The 16,804-nt window shown below is 49.6% G+C and overlaps 1 protein-coding gene and 1 long non-coding RNA gene across 9 annotated transcripts in view; one reads left to right on the top strand and one right to left on the bottom strand.

Annotated features, from left to right (window-relative positions):
* Window positions 1-16,804, top strand: part of XAF1 (XIAP associated factor 1) — a 205,585-nt gene that overhangs the window by 154,589 nt on the left and 34,192 nt on the right. For 3 of the 8 annotated variants that reach the window (XM_025142097.3, XM_040650174.2, XM_046902766.1), the window contains 2 exons: window positions 3,606-3,675; window positions 5,120-5,162. The gene's annotated coding sequence lies outside the window, so the exon portion shown is untranslated. Of the gene's footprint in view, window positions 1-3,605; window positions 3,676-5,019; window positions 5,163-16,804 lie in introns of those variants that run through there. The other 5 variants (XM_046902763.1, XM_046902765.1, XM_040650176.2 and 2 more) reach the window with 2 other exon arrangements.
* Window positions 11,701-16,804, bottom strand: part of LOC124417317 — a 37,360-nt gene continuing 32,256 nt past the window's right edge. The window contains exon 2 of the long non-coding RNA XR_006931854.1: window positions 11,701-14,967. This is a non-coding gene — a long non-coding RNA (uncharacterized LOC124417317). The remainder of the gene's footprint in view (window positions 14,968-16,804) is intronic.

Here is a 16,804-nt window from a genome sequence, read left to right as displayed (position 1 = left end):
TTCTATTGTTCTCTATGTGCTGGGAGCCCATGTCTGCAGAATTAGTCTCAATGAAGCCAGGAGAGCCCCCAAAGATGAGCACTGTAGTGACAGTGAAAAGCTGTTGCCAAAAGACAGTTTTGAACACTTTAACTAAAATGTGTGACAGGATTTAGCGAAGGAAGAAAAAGAGAAAATCAGGACCTAATTTCCTACAGGCTTTTAGCATTCAGAAAGTTGAAAAGTGAGCCCGTTCACCCTGTGGCTTGTGGCAATACACGTGAGTGGCAGCTCGATTGACCTCTGCCATCAGGAGGCATCTGTGCTAGGAGGACATCAGCTCATTCAAATTAGTGATGTTTCTGTGCCATCCCAAACCTGTGCACGGAGCTGAGGGTAGCTCTGTTGGAACCCCATCCCAGGACTTCCTGCTGCTGTTCTGGCTCTCCACCTGCCTCGCTTTGCTCAGCAGCTCTGCTGGCTGCTGTGGCAGTGGGAACTCAGCCCCATTGCCTATGCATTGGTATCTTTCCAAAATCAATATCTTAAAAAAGTGAAATCATTCATCCTACTGGAATTGTGATTCAGACAATGATAGCATCAATATTAATGCAATAATCAAACTTTAATTTCAGTTGCTAAGTAACCTACCATCCCCACTTGAACCAAAACAATTGAAAATGGAGAAAACCTCACGTGAGGAAGGTGTTATGGTGAGGGAGAGCCTCGGCCTGGTATGGCTGTGCAGAACGGCCACCTGTGGCTCTGCTGGCAGCCAGGTGTGCTGTCCTGCATGCTGTCCTGCAGGGCGTGCTGTCCTGCACTGCCCAAATTCAGTTAGCACAGTCAGTCAGTCAAAAACAGCAAAGAATCTGGTTGGTTGTTGGTTTTTTCTCCCATGTTTTTGAAGACTGAGTGTTTTTATTCCAGCAAAACAGTTTTGTCAGAGAAATCCCGGAGCCCATTCCCCTGTTTGCAGGTGATCTGATGGAGCGCAGCGCTGCGCAGACCTGGCATTAACAGACAGGAAAACGGCTTTTTTCAGCAGCTTCTAAACAACAGACTAAGAACATTTAAAAGAAGGAAGGCCGTTCAAATACTTCCTTTGTACTGTTGTGTTTTTGTTTTTTCCCATTAAGCGTTATCTTGAGAAGCCCAAAGAAGTCTGTTTATCTAGGAAATAAGATTTGGTTTTAGCGGCGGATGCAAGCAGAGGTTGGGAAGGGGACGGCAGCCAGCTGGTGCAGGAGGGGGGGAGAAAAGAGGTCATTTATTATAATTTGTCCTCGCAGTTGCCAGCAAAGCAGAGGAAGGAACATGTCCTCTGGGATTCCCCAGCTGGCAGGAACATCTTTGCAGGCTGACTTCCAAACACACCAGCAAATGGAAACAAAAATATCTATTCAGTGGAGAACTGCAACTTCATGGATGTTGCTTTAATCTGAAGAGCTGCATAATGATGAGAAGTAGAAGAAAAAGAAGATCACAATCTCCTGGATGCTAGGAGCATGTAGGAGCATATCCAGAGTACTTTTATTGCATTTTCAGGGCTCACCAGAGCATCCATGCCTTTTCTATTTTGTTCTACTTTCCTTCTCTGAAAAGCCAGTTCTGCTTCGTCCCGTGTGATCCCAGCCTGCTGTGTCGGTGGTGGCCAACAGGATGTTTCTGCGTTTCCAGACAGCAGCTACCTCATTTTTCCACTGATTGTAATTTCCTCCATCTCTGTAATTAGCTCACCTAATGCAAACAGCATAATGATCTGCTTGCTCCTCTCTCCATGATGATCGTCAGCTGCTGAGTGCTGGCTGTGCAGCCCCCACTGTCCATTCCTGTGTTCACTGTAGGTCGGGTGGGACTCCTCTGACCTGGGGAGATCCCCTGTGCTCACTACTGAACACCTGTGTGCAGACAGTCCCAGCCCAGAATAAGTAGATCAGATCTCTGAATCGCATGCTGCCTAAGGGCAGGCATCACCCTTGCAGTCTTTATTTGCACATGGGGCAACGACTTTGATCGTGGTCTCTGTTATTTAGCCTTAATCTCGACTTTGTACCGTAGGGGAAACAATAAGATTCTCCCACTGCAAATAGCTTTTGCTTCCTGCCCCGCAGCCCCTCCAGCCTCGCCCACCCCCGCCGCAGGGGCAGCGCGCTGTCTGTGGGCACGTGTTGCGTTTTGCTGCCGTTCTGCTGGGGGACGCTTTGGCTTCCTGGGTGATTTGAGCAGCTATTGTCTGCGCGACAACAAAGTCACAGTAACCATCCCTGCCAGGCGCTGTTACAAGCAGAGAACATTGCGTTCCTTGCTCACAGTTCCTGGCAGTTTATTATGTTCGTTTGCTTGTATCTTTATGTGTCAACATCCTGATCAATTTTACTGCAGCTGCCTGTGGCCAGAATATTGCTATGGGTAGTTCTGATAGAAATTTAGGGTTGGGAAGAAGTCATTTATAGTGACCATAAGTGAAAACTTCAAAACACTGGGGAAAAAATAGCAGCTGTAGAGCCACGTGATCGTTATTTACGTGACAATATTCACTTGTACTCCGTGTCAATTAGTACTACCTCCCTGGGCACTCCTGGAGCCAAGAGATTTGCACATGCTGTGACACCACAGCAACTTCTGGCCAAGCCCCCTTTTCTGCTGCTCAGCAGCACAGCATCTATGACCACGAGACAAATCCTGAAAGTAGCTTTTGGAGCATAATGGTGTTTGAAGTGTGCAGAAGGTGGGCACTGGGGGTGAGCCCCAGCACTGCTCCGCACAGCATAGCCCTGTGCTGTGCTCAGACCCACAGCCATTGTGCAGCAGAGCGCCCAGAGTAGCAGTAATGACACCCAGCAGTGGGCTCTGCTCAGCTGCCCAGCCTCATTGCATCATCTTGGGCGGTACTGTCACCTTCAGCCTGCTGCAATTTGTAGGTCTGTGTGGGGAATGCAAATAAGAGAGCAAATTTTGTCCTCTGAAAGATGCGGGAAACAATTTTCATCACACACAACAACTATGAGAAATGCAGAGCCTCAGTATGTGCTGCTGGATGTTTTCAGCCTGCAGGTTTTGCTCCAGCTGCTTTGCTGTGGCTGTTTCTGGAACTGCTCAATCATTTCTGCTGCTTCTCATGGTGATGTCTCCATCCATGTAATGGCTACATCAAAGCAAGGCCAAAGTGGTGATTGTTTTAAGGGACTCGCACTGGAGGCAGCCAGTGCTGCTTATAACAAAACCAAGGAGGAAAATGGTATTGCGGTGTTCTCTAAGAGAGATGGGTGTATGTTGCAGTATCAACATTTTAGGTATTTGTTTGCGCTTGTATTAAGAACAGTGCAACCCAATGGAGAGAACAAATCATTTCAGTGCTGAAATCCCGGAATAACATTACTACAAAATGAGCCAGGGCAGGAGGAGGAGCCCTCCTTCGTGGGGGCTGTGCTGCAGGAGGAGCGCAGCAGGGAGGTGGTCCACACCAGGAGCCTGGTGTCTGTAGGCATCAAACGTTAAATTCAGAGCTGCAAATTGCCACAGTAATCATTCAAATGCAGAAGTTACACAAATCTCCCTTGCTCATGTCATTCCATTGCACCAGTGTTGTTAACACCTGGCTTTTCTGTGGGATCTTTTCACAGTGGCTCAGAGGACTCTGGAATTACCTCCGTGTGGCCATGGCAGCCCGCAGGATGGAGGAGCGCAGTGCAGGTGAGCCCACATCCATGAGCTCAGTGTGCCATCACTGTGCCCAGCATCCCTTGGTCCCCAGGATATTGAGCTGCATTATTTCCTGGTAAATGGAAACTTTCCCCAGAGCCAATCATTCTAACCCAGTTCTAGCAGCTTTCTGATTACTTTTCATCACATTGGTTTTCTCTTCTAAAATTTTCTCTCTGAACATGGAGGCTGTTTAGGGGACATGGGAAGGATCCTTTTTCTTTCTGTGCTCACCCAGGGCCTTTCCTGGTCCATCTCAGTGAAGAACATTGCAGGGAACTGGTGAAAAATAAACGGTCTTTGCTCGGACAGTGAAGAGTGGTGCTTCCATCCTGAGCCCTGGAAATGCTGATAAATGGCACTGTGTAACAGGAGGCTTTAACATTTTGGTGTAGGAAAATACTTACATACACAAACTTCAGATTAATGACAAGCGCCACCTTAATTCCTGAAACAAAAAGTTATATAAGAAAATAACTTCATTCAAAGCAGGTATAATATTTAAAAGGTGTCAGAATTTTCACTCACACCTGCTTTTTGAGGTATTTTCTACAGAGAGAAGGATGCTTTTCCCCTGGTCCTTACACCAGAATGTTTTCTGAAACCCATCACGTGGGTAAAGGCTGCAAAGCTTTGTGATTTCAGTGTCTGATATATTTTATTCAGTAAAGCAGCCTCGTTGCGTAACAGTGGTGGTATTGGTATGGGAACTGCTGAGTCTCGGCCTGAACCACTGATGGAGCACCTGGGGAAAGGACCGGGTCAGCCCTGGGAGCACAGGTGGAGGCAATTTACCTGTATGACAGGAAGGGGCGGAGCCTGGCCCCTCTTAGACCTCATTTGAGGGCTGACCGCAACTGCGGCAGGGTCTCTTTCTGGAAGTTCTTCTTTTGTGGAGTTTTTCTGTAAGCCTGGATCTTCAGGGATGGGTGAGCATTCTTTTTTTTTGTAACGCCTTCTCGTTGTGCTCATCCTGCTACCGTTGCATTATTTAATAGCGCAAATCCCACGCGAGTCTCAGGCAGAGGCTGGAAATTGCATTTTTAATTACCGCGTGCTCCGTTCCTCGCTGCGCTCGGGGCCAACGGCTGCGGGGCGGCACGTGGCGGGGGGGCGCGCGGCGCTGCGCGGAGCCGCTCGGAGCTCCGTGGGCGCCGCCTCAATGGGGGCACCGCCCCGCTTCTTTTCTTTCGAACTTCTTTGTCCTGAAGCGGACGGGAGGGGCTGCGCTGTAATAATTGCTTAACTGGGGGTTGAAGCGCGCTACGCGCACGGCGTGCCGTTCCACGTGCTCGCTGGTGGAGGCTTTCTGCGTGGCGAGGGGCGGAGCGCTGAGGGGTGCCGCGAGGCTGCGATGGACCGCCCGCATGTCTGAGCGCAGGGGAGGTCCTCGCACCGCTGTGGCGCTGACTGATTCCTCTTTAATGGCTTTTAGGTGCGTAGCGGAGGCTCTTGTGGCGCCGCGCCGCAGCTGGCAGGTAAGCTGTGCGAGTCGCTCGTCTTTTGGCTGTGTCACACTGTAACTGCTGAAGCTGTCGGGATGGTAGAGGCAGCCGGGTCGTTAAATGCGGACGCTGCTGCTTGCTGAAGGACTCTGAAGTCGCAGGATGAGTATTAGCACGTGTTGTGTATTCCTTTGTAGGAGTCAGAGAAGAAAGCAAAGAAAGAAAAAACAAGAATGGAGGAGGGGTTGTATTCCTGGAGAGCTGTGGTAGGGCCCCATTAGGAGGTGGGGTAGCGGCCCCGTGTTGTCCCGGTGCTCAGAGAGGAGGATGAATCCACGTTATCCCAGCAGCACGTGCTGGTGCAGAGGGCTGCTGGTAGATGTGAAGCACGGCACAGCTGGCGTCGTGTCCTCTGCTGGCCGTGGGAGTGATGAAGTTGCTGTGTCAGTTTGCTTCTTCCTGTGCTCTGTGCCGTGGGTTTGTGTCCCACACACTCATGGTGTGGGGGCTGCAATCTGCATCCTGCGCTTCAGTGTCTGTTTCTTTAGAAAACAGACTGCAGTTGCAGTTTATGTAGAACTGCTCTTTTCAAAAAGAGATGATGGGCCTGATTTGGACTCATTGCGAAGTCCCTCAAATATCTTGGGTGTGACAACGTGATTTGTCCTGTTTCTCCAAGTCTGGTATTTCTGCCGGGCAGGGTGGATGCTGCGAAGCTTTCTTTTTGACCTCCCCAACCTTAGCTGTACAACAAAGAACAGAGATAAATTTGTGCCACTGCAAGGGTACATAGGAGGCAGGCTAGCTTTGTGTGTCCTGCAGCAATTGTTTGCTTCTTGCTATTGTGGTTCTCCTTTATGTGCAACATTGGGTGTGTGGGCATGGTCACCTCACAGGGGTTGTAAGCAGATCCCTGCAAGAAAGTAGGTTTTTCTTCTTTGAGTTTTTGGCCACGTTTTACTCTTCAATAAACACTTTCTCAAGGAAAAAAAAAGAAAGAATACACGAAGCAGAACTTGGCTGTGCTTTTTTGTTGGGAGCACTGCTGTGACCTCAGGAGGCAGAAGCATAGAGCAGAGCAGAGGTGGCTGCTGTTTGGATGCTGGGTGAGGCTCAGGCTGCAATTTGCAGTCAGCTGCTGGGGAGTGACCAACGCAGTACATGCAACCATCCTGAGATAGCACACGTTACAAATGGGGAAGGTATGTGCCTATGTTTCCCAAGTGAATCACACACACAATCACAGAAGTAGGCAAGCAGTCCGTGAGGCACTGGTGATTTCTGTTATGCTTTCAGGGACTTGCTGGATTAAGCTTTTTTTTGCAGTGACATCCAATGGGAGGAAAGCAATAAGAACTGTGATTCAGTTGTAAGTAACTGAGACAAGCAGCTGTGCTCATACTTATCAGAGGGTGTGCTGGAAGAGACAGGCCTCTCACATGGCCTTGGAGATGGCCTGCTTCAGAGTGGTTGGTTCTGAGATGCACATGTGGTTTGTATGGTTCTCCCCTGGGTAAAGGAGCAGTGATTCCCGTCATAAGGATATCTGATATTCCCCAGAGCAGGGCTGCAGCATTCAGATCTCTGGACAGTAACTCCCGGGGCAGATGTGGACAGGCCCTGCTCAGCTGGGTGAGTTGAACTGCTGCTGGCATCTATCAGAGCTTCCTCCTTATGTCCCAGCGTGGGGTGGGTTTCCTCGTGCCAGGGAGCGCTCCTCTCCACAAATGGGTTTGGAGCCAAATCTTTGCAGTGGGGGTGGTGGAGTGGTGACAGCCTTCCCACCTCCATGTTAACTATTCAGAAATCCTCACTTTATTCAGAGCAGGCATGCCAGCTGTTCCCAGTGAAAATGGGATTCCATTTTTTCCTCTTTCCCAGTAAGTGTGCATTTTTGTTTAAAAATTAAGTGCACAGTGCTCAGCAACCCTCTTTAACTGGGCTGGAGTTAATCAAGCTGACTTTATTAAGAAGATCTTTGCAACCAAATGAGCTGATTACCAGCAGGAAGAAACTTAGTTCATTATCTGATTCTGAAAGCTTGAATAATTTCAGCCATTGACTTTATTGTCAGGCAAAAACTATTTCAATTATTATTTCTAATAACTTTAGAGGACATCTTTAAAGTTCTTTGCTATGACTCCTACTTCAAATGCTACTGCAGAGATGAAAGGAACAAGCTTAACCCAGTGAATAACTGATAAACCAGAAATATCACTGCCTTGCCTCGGAACATCACAGATCAGAGCTTGTCCCTTGAATATAATCATTGTGTATGCTATCTCTGGCCTTTATTGGAAGCGAAGCTCTTTTATGATATTCTGTCATTTATGACAGTTCCTCCAGAGAGTTCATTAGGATGAACATTAATGTGGCTGAGTCTCGGAAACTGCTTTTCCTGACATAATGCCAACATATATTACAATGCCGTGCCAATGCAGCAGGGAAGCTTTATGGTTGTTTAATGCATGTGTGTGTGTTGCAAATTGCATCACTTTTTAACTCTCTGTAAAGCAGTATCTTTTTTTTTCTGGATTGTCACTGCTATAAATATATGTAATAGGGCCTGAGCAGCTGTTTTGCTCAGCAGTTATCTATGATGATTATGTATTCTTGGGGTGGTTTTCAACACTGGAGAGCAGCAATTAATCTATACTGTGCTTCAAACCATCAGAGCAGGCAGTTGGATTTCCCCTTCACGTTATTAGTATTTCTTAGGGTTCTGTAGACATAAAAATGTGTATTAGAAACCTCCTGCATTATGTAGTATGAGTAACTTCAGGTCCCCAGGCAGGTCAGTTGCTGAGCGCAGGGCAGTATGCAAGGCAGTAGTGTTGGTCTACATAGTGTAGGGTACGTGTAATAAAACATCTGTTGTTGCTGTTAGAGGATTTCATACATCTTATGAAGGAAAGCATAGCTGAACATGTTTGCTGCCTCAGGAAATGGATTTCCCCTGCCCTCTCTCAGGTCTCTGGGCAGTTTCTCCAGAGAACTGCAGAACCCATATGGGCATTGGTCTCTGCAGCTGCTGTGCCAGCCGGGACAAGGTCCCTGCCATCATCCCTTGTCCTTAGTAGTGAGAAGGGCTACAGCTTTGGGTGGGTGTGTTCCGCTGTGTTGTGGCACAGAGCGGGTCTGGGTGGCTGGAGCGGCTGCCTTGTAAACCAGGGCTGTGCTTCCCTCCCTGGCTTGCTATGCAGGGAGGCACTGGAAGAGGATGGCTGTCCCTGCAGGCTGTGACCCACTCAGTACCGCCGCCTCCAGCTGCAGGGTGGGGGGCACACAGCCTTCTATGGGTCTGTGAGCTCAGCCTGGGGTGCAGCATCTGCTGCTGTGTGCTTCCTTTGGCAGAGGGGTGCTGCAGCTGGAGCCTGCCGTGTGCTTCTCCCCATTGCCCTGCTCTGATCTCCTTCCATGGTCAGTTCCCAGGTACAAGAGTCATGCAATTACGTTTTTAATTGTTTTAAGTTTTGTCATCTTGGCTCCTCTGTGCCCATTGTGTGGCACTGCTGTGGGAGGCAGCCAGGCTGTGACTGCCAATAACTGGGGAGTTTGGTGCACTCTCACAGTTCTGTACAAATGGTTATTTCCCTGAATAGCCTTGGTGAGCATCGTGTGCAGCTGATGGGTACACTGATGTGGCAGCACCAGTTGACGGTGATCTCAGGACATGATGGGAAGTTCAGTCCACTTCTAACAACACTGAAACAGGGTTGGCTTTGTGGAAGCTTGGCAGGCATGAGGTTTTGTTCTCAACTGGAGCACAACAAAAGAATCAGGCTTACAGGGCTATTAATGTTTCTAAACGGTTTTGCTTTGCTGCACGCAAGTCATTCTGCTCAATAAAATCAGAGCTTCCTTCAATTGTATTTTACGTGGATATTGATGTACCAACAGAACAGAATGCTGTTCAGTGCCATCCCATGTTCTCTAATGATGTGAATGATAACTAACAGCATAATAAATTTCAAAATAAGGGACTGTTTCAAAGCCAGCCCCATCCCCCAGTCCTGTGCTTCAATAAAGCCAAAGCAGAACAAGTGGACAGATTGAAGATTTTCTATTTCCAGTCTACTCAAAATACAGTTATTAGTTTCAGCACTGGCAATGGAGCTTTGTTTCCAGCAAGATGGTGCTTTGCAACGGTAAAAATATTGGTTTTGTGATTCTGATCAGCTGCACGTGGGGTCTCTGTGATGACAGCAGTGGGGCTCACAGCCTGGCTGGGTGGGAGCTGCACCCATGGGGTGCTGTGTTGGGTGCAGCGATGTTTGGGGCTGTGGGTGCAGCACTGGGGCTGTCCCTCAGCCCAGGGTCTGCAAACTTCAGTGCCAGTGTGCTGCCAGGCCCATGGTGCTGGAAGGAGGGAGAGAAGAGAATCGTAGAACTTGCTCAGTTAAATGGTGAAAGCCTCTGTTTGTCTGACTGCAGTCATTCTGCCAGGAGCCTCCCATTCTTCCTGAGTGCTCTGGCAAGTGAAACTCCTGCAAATAAAGCAGGAGATCTGCAGAATGCACAGCTATGCATGATGTAGTGGTGCTGGAGCCTCCTGCACAGCTCACCATGAGTGTGCAGCCGCATCAGTGCTGACACCCCATTGTGGGTGGGGAGTTCTGTGTGCTGTTGCTTTTTTGTGCGATTTAGGCATTGGAGTCTGGCAGGAATTAAAAGCTGGCTGTCAGGAAGCCTTTTAGCAGGTACAGCACCCAGCAGAGATCCATTCATGTGTCCGTATGGAAGCAAAGGAGTGTTGGTGAGCAGGCTGACTTTGGAGGGCAGTGTGGATAAATAACAGCAGTTGTCTTTCCTTGGGTTCGTGTCCTTCACCCACAAGTAACAAAAACAATTCGGTGCTGGAGAAAAAAGCTCGGGGAGGAAAACCCAGCACCCTGAATTCTGAGCAAAAGCACTTCGTGTTTCCGGACAGGATGCTGTGGAGGAGAAATACACAGCTGAGATGTGCCTGTCCGGGGGGGGGGGCACATGGGAAATGGTTACAGCCTGTATTAGTATTTACTTGGATTAATAGAATGTTGTGCAACATTGCCTGAATTAAAATCAAGGTTGTAATTAGTTGGTGGTTCATCCTGCTCTAACAATGCAGAATAATTAATTCTTTTTCACCCCACAAATAGTAATTAAAGAGAAATGCTATGTAGCTGCACCTGTTTTTCATTATATGGTTGCCACAGTGAGTAAACCAAATCTTTTATTGATGAGAACAGCCACGAGTTTGAAAACTGAGTGAAGAGCACGAAAAGCCCTCGGAGGCTCCCAGAGACACACAGGAAATCTGAAGTGATGACAGCATATGGTGGCACATACTGATCAGTGGCAGCCCCCCCCTTGCCCCAGCTCCTGGTGGGCTTTCAGCTTCTCTGAGTGCTCTCACCCCGATTATTCCTTCTTCATCCTTAAGTAAATCTTTGGTGACAGGAATCGGTGCAGCACTGCACAAATACTGCTGCACACCATTTCCCATCTGCCTTTCCCAGTGTTTTAACTCAGCTAGGTTGGTTTATTTCCTTATTTTCATAGCCTGAAAAGCGAGGTGCTTGGAAGAAAGCAGAGCAGTGGGGCGAGGGCCGTTTTCTTCTCTCTGCGTTTGACTGCCCGTTGGGGCACGGACCTGACTGAGAAAGCAGCTGCGGCGGCTGGGCTGAGGATGGCTGGTGGCTGTCGGGCGCGGGCGGGACCGACGGGAGCAGCTTTGCGTACGGGAGGGCGGTGGGAGTTGGTGCGGGAAGTGAGGAAGGGGCTGAGGATGCTGCTGCCCTCTGCGGGCCGGAGAGGCGCTGTGCAGGAGCGAATCGCGGCGCTGCTCAGCGGAAGGCGCTCAGTGGTGCCGGGTCCGAGCGCTGCGCCCGGCGGGCAGAGCTGCCGCCCGCCGCCCCGTGCTCCTGTGGCGTTCGCTCGCTGCTCTCCCGTGCCCGTGTCACAGCCGCACGGCACATGCTCGGCTCCCCGTGTGGCAGTGGGGCCGTGCGGAGGCTCCATGGGGACACCCGCATCGGGAGTGCGGCGCTGCACTGGCCCTGCAGCAGTGTTAATGCAGTGCGGGGTGGGGAGCACCGGTGCTGCCGTGTAGCTGGTTTGTGGCGAGCACATCAGTATGTTTTTCTTGTGCAGGAGGTGAGACCCGGGTGGTGCCGGCAGCAGAGGACTGCTCACAAACAGTGGCCGAGGTGTGACCAAGAGCACTGCCCGGCAGAGCCCCTCTGCCTGCAGGGACCGACGGGCAGTGCTGCTACAGTGGCACATCCTGGGGTGGGTCGGCAGTGTTGTCCTCCGTAGCAGCAGGAGAGGCAGAAGGCCCTGCTCAGTGAGCACAACGCTGGGTCACCACATTAACCACATGGCTGTGCTGCAAAGCCATTGCTGCGCAGTGTTTACACCTGGTGTTACGGCTGAGACCTGAAGTCAGGGTGTGTTTGTGTGCGTCTGGCTGAGATATTTATGCTGTTTGCCAAGTTCTCCAACTGGAAGGACATATGCTGTCACTTGTTGGCCGTTATTTATTGCCGCTCTCTTTTTATAGGTGCATGAATATTTATTGACATTGATTAATATTTATTTCTCATAAATAATACATCACTTTGGTTCTGTACAGCCCACTGAGAACAATGCAGAAATACACCAAATGTGTGCAATAAATGTGGCAGTGGTGGCTGCTTGGAGTAATGGGGAGGCCTAGGGCTGTGAGTGCTGCAGTTGGAAGTGCTGCTACTAGTAACTGCCCTGTTCCATTGCTCAGTGTTGGCTGGTTTTTGCTCAGTAGGACCTGGAGAGCCCTATCAGGTCCCATGGGCTCATTGTACTGGTTGTAGTACAGGTAAATAGTGCAAAAACTGAACCCTGAGAGAACCTGCAGTCCTGGGATCAGTTAGCTCAGATGAGAGGGAAGGAGGAAACCAGTATCAGAGGCGAGTACAGCTCCTCTGTGGGCAAAAGTAGGTCATTGTGAGACAGCAAAGAGCTGAAAGAAAAGCAGATAGAGAAAAGAAAAAAGGGATGGATTGCATCACTGCATCACAGGAAAGACAGTGCAGGATGGCCCTGTTGGTGCACAGAGGGGCAGTGCTGCTGTGGGGTGTGTGCTGCAGTGCTGTGGGCAGTGCGGCTGTAGGGTGGGTGCAGTACCCTCAGTGCTCCCTGCCTGGTGTGGAAGGCGCTGTGAGGGTCACTTTGGGAGGGACAGCATAGGGACAAATGAGTAAGGGAAGCCTGGATGCATTTTCCCAGTTGCTATGTAGGAGCAGCTGCAGAGCCAAGCTGAAAATCAGTCAATGTTGATTTTCTTTTGCAACGTCTACAGCTTCATCTTTCCTTGTTAGCTTAAGTATTTTTTCCACAAGAAAGATACATTGGCAGATTTGCTGATCTTCCTGGGTTATTTCTTGCTTTACAAATTTATACTGTTCCATCTTATCCGAGTGGAAATTTCATTAGGGAAATTGTAAGGGTTTTTCTTTTAATTAACAGAGGTATAATGCTTATTTGGTCAGACTGCAGCTGCCAATTCCCAGATGTCGTTGTGGCGTTTGTTTAATTAAGAGCAAAATTTACCTGCATGGCCGGAGATGGGCACAGTTGGTGTCTGCAGAGTGGGTGCTGCATGGAGGGCTCAGCCCAGGAGCCATCCCTGGGGACCCTCCTGAGAGGTTCCAAAGGCCTGGAGAGGCATGAACTCATTCAGCCTCTCATAAGGAGAGGTGAGAAATGTGGAGAATATGTGCTGCTATAAAGGACTGAGACCTTTATGTACATTTGGACTGTGCCGTACTGTTGGCTCTTCCTGTTAATGTGTTTCTCTGCTAATGGCTCTGAGCAAAATACGTTCCCAGAGTAGTTTACAACAAGAATTAGTGCCATGTCTGCCCCATTGCTCTTCTCCCATCGATGAGTAAAAGGGAGAAATGCAGAAATCCATTTCTGGCATGGCTTTTTTTCCCTCAACCACTGATCATTCTCTTCCCTTATGAGGAATAAAGCAATTAAAGATCACAGAAATTGCCCCTTTCTGGGAAGTCCGCTTTATTTGCTTGTAATTTCAGAAGGTGATTTCTCTTTGCAAAAGGAAAAATGTTCAGAATGTGAAGTGTCACCTGGAGCCCCTGCAGAAGTTTGCTCCCCTGTCAGCTCTGTAAGCAGACGGTCAGCATGGTTGGTGTGCGGGGTTAACACCAGCGGTGTCTGAGCTCACACCTCGCGTGCTGCGCTGAAGGTGTCCCATGAGGAACCTGGTGCACGTAACCTGGTGGCAGCGACTGCCTGAGGGTATGTGCAGGGAGCTGCGCATGTGAGCCATGCTGTGTTGTCCCCATCCATCTGTAGGCTGGTGCCAACACTGGACCATGTCCTGCAGAGGGACCCAAACAGAACCAACACAGCGGGGCTTTTGTTCAGCCCTTCTCACAGTAACAAACAGCACTGAGTGGCATTGCAGCAAACGTCTGTGAGGATTCTGGAAACAGATGTGCTGAGGCTGGAAAAAACTTATTTTAGATAAGGCAAATAATCTTTTCAATTATCTTTTGCTGAAAATATTGTATTTTTGTAGGCATTCAAGAACATTATGGCACAAAACGCTGGCCTAATTACCATTATCTCTTCTATTGTGTTTGCAGAAATATTTCTCGGGGTTGTCACACAGGCACCCGTGCTGCTGTTGGGGCTGCGCTCCTTCAGACAGCTGTGCCGTGCAGTTTGCTCTGCACACTGCAGGTGGGGAGGGACGCACAGGGCCGTGCCATGTCTGTGTCGCACACCTGGGCTGTGCTTTGCTCCTGCACTGCTGGCAGTGTGCTCACATCCTGCCGAGCACCCACCGCCCAAACGGTGCTGAGCCCCACGCCGCCGCCTGTTGCGCTGCATCAGTCGAGCGGTCTCATTGGAGCTTGTCTTGCTTGCACCTCCCGCAGCAGTCATGTACACAGCTTCTGAAAAGGTTGTGTGCGCGACATCGTGCGATCTTGATGGGAGGCTGATTTGATAAGAATTCCATTTAAAATTCTATTTGTGCTGATGAGCCAGGATTTTATTGATGCCGCAAATGTTCTGTGGTGCAAATGCCATTGGGAGCGATACTGCATGGCCTGTGGGCTGGAGGTGGGGATGTTGGTGTATGGTGGAGCCAGCCCTGCCCTGTCCTGCCCGGATGGGAGCTGTTGGTGGCCAGCACCCACTGCTGGAGCTGCTGCACCCTGCATGTTGCAGGGCCTGTGCTGAATTGCTTGGAGCTTTTTCCTTGAAAGAAATCAAACGTGCTCTGAAAGTGATGGCATCCTCTGCAAAACTGAACTGCAAAATAAAAGGCAGCCTTATCTGACTTAATTTCCTTTTGCTTTGATAGGTTTTGCAGTAAATTACTTATTTAGTGGATAGCATGAAACATCACACGGTGATATTTCAGACATTCAAATGCCTTGATCATTTAATACTATTTTCCCTCTTTTATTATGCTATAGGCAGAATTTTAATTACAATATTTAGGCAAATTCTGTTTGTATAATCGTATTTGAAAGACGGTGTGGATCAAATTTTCCAGTCAATTTATCTAAATGCGAGCTTTAAACTTTCTTTTTATCACTGCCACCGATGTCCTCTCCCTCCATTTGTCCTTTCAGGCCCTTCCTGCGGGTGCCGTGCGGTGTTGGCCGCAGCCTCCAGTGGGAGCGGTGCACGTTGGCTGGGAGGGCTCCGGCCCTGCAGGGGCTCAGCACCTTTCCCCACTTCTCCACCTGCTGGCAGCGCTGTGTGTGAATGCTGTGCTGCGACGGTGTTCATTAGCAAATAACTCCAGGGTTGTCTGAATGAGAAAGGCAATTAGGCGGATCTGTGGAAGACAAAACGCGTATTGATGAATGTAATGATGACACATGCGGAATAATTTTGGACTCAAAGTAAAAATCAACAGAAAAAAGAAAGCAGGTGTCTTCCAATTAGGGTGTAAATCAACAATTACGAGCTCTCTGACTGCCGTCTGAAATGTGCTCTGTGCGTAGCGCTCCAAAGGAAGGAAGCCACCAATATTTTATATAATTAAAGGAAATTATGTATCCAATACCTTTTAATATGATTAACAGCTACAGGGAGAAGCTGTCTAAGTGCAGCAGTTAAGGGGAATATTAGAGTGCCATTTACACGGAGTTAAACAAGCAGGGCTATGTGCCCAGCTGTGGGCTGGGAGTGTCTGCCTGCTGGTGAGAGCAAACCCTGTGTTTGGTGATGGGTGGTGCGTGGCTGTGCACACTGTGCTGGCGTCCCTCTGTTTGGTGCTTCCTGCGGTCAGTGCGGAGCTCACGTGGACCCTCAGCACAGCACAGAGATGCCAGGCTACACAAGAGGGATGTTATTCTGCAATGAAAAAATAGATACACTCGTAAATGCATTATGCAAAAGAGAAAAATTAACATGGGGCTGAGCTTTATATGAGTTCACAGCTCAGTGATCTGCACTCATTTTGGAAGTGGTGGAACAGAACGGGCTGTGTAGGGCAGCACTGGTGAGCTGCAGCCTGGGGCCCTGGGAGCAGGGAGAGGTGGGCAGCTGGCAGCAGGGCTGCCCATAGCACTTGGTGGGAGCAGGGCAGCAGCTGCTCTCGGCCCTGCTGGCACAGCCGGTCCACCCACTTGGCCCTGGTGCTGTAGGCACATGGAAAATGCAGCCCAGGGCTGAGCCATGCTGGCAGCAGCATAGGCTGTGCGTGGAGTAGTACCTGTGGGGCATAGAGCTGAGCTGGTGCTAGTACAGCCCCATGGTGCCATCCTGCACACCACTGGCTGCCAGTCCCCAGCACAGCCCAGCTGAGTTTTCCATCTGGTCCACTTCCCTCTCTCTGGAGCAGTGTGAGTGCTCACTGCATCTGTAGGATAACATGGGAGAGGGGGAAAACATGGGGAGGAACACAGCTGCCATAATCTTTCAGACATCTCCGGCTCCTCTGATGTGTCTTGAAGCGCTGTGTCTGCTTAATGAGGGTTTGGATCTGTCCTGCTAAATTACCTTAGCAAACCCCCCACTAGAATGTAGTCTGAGAAGATGGAAATCAATGCCTGGATAGTGGAACTCGCCTGCTCCTCCTATTTCAGGCAGTTAAATGACTGAGTAATAGATCCATAAATGAACATCTTATTAGCCTAATCCTGAATGGAAGAATACACAGATCAGCCATTTGTTCCATGGGTATCACTTATACCCGCCATCCATCTTAGTCACAGGAGTGCCGTGTTCAATTTGTCAGTGCTGAGATGAGAGCTCCCTGAGAGGGACGAGGAGGAAGGGCAGCCTGAAGCTCTTCTGCTGCAGCCGAGTAGAGCTCTGCAGAGCAGTGGTGCATGCAGGGACATGGCCCAGGGCTTGCACTGGTGCTGCTCCTCAGCCCAGGGCTGCCATGCTGGCCTGGCTCTGCACGCTCCTTTCCATGAGCACCTGCCCAGGAAAATGAAAAGCATGGGCAGTCCCCAGCAAATGGCACTGTTAGTGCAGTGCAGGTGCCTTAGTTTAGCAGTACCCAGTGGCGCCGGGCTCCCTCACGCTGTCCTGGTAACGAATGTGGCTGCAGCACTGCAGATCAGCTGAGCCACGTGCCCTGACGTCGTGTTGAAGATCACTTTGACCTTTCAGAATGAAGTAGTGGACAGATAGGCTCTGCTGCAGTTGGCATTGGTGCA

This window comes from Gallus gallus, chromosome 19 (assembly GCF_016699485.2).
Source record: "Gallus gallus isolate bGalGal1 chromosome 19, bGalGal1.mat.broiler.GRCg7b, whole genome shotgun sequence".
Classification (NCBI taxonomy): Eukaryota; Metazoa; Chordata; class Aves; order Galliformes; family Phasianidae; genus Gallus; species Gallus gallus.
This window is presented reverse-complemented; position numbering and strand designations above follow the sequence as displayed.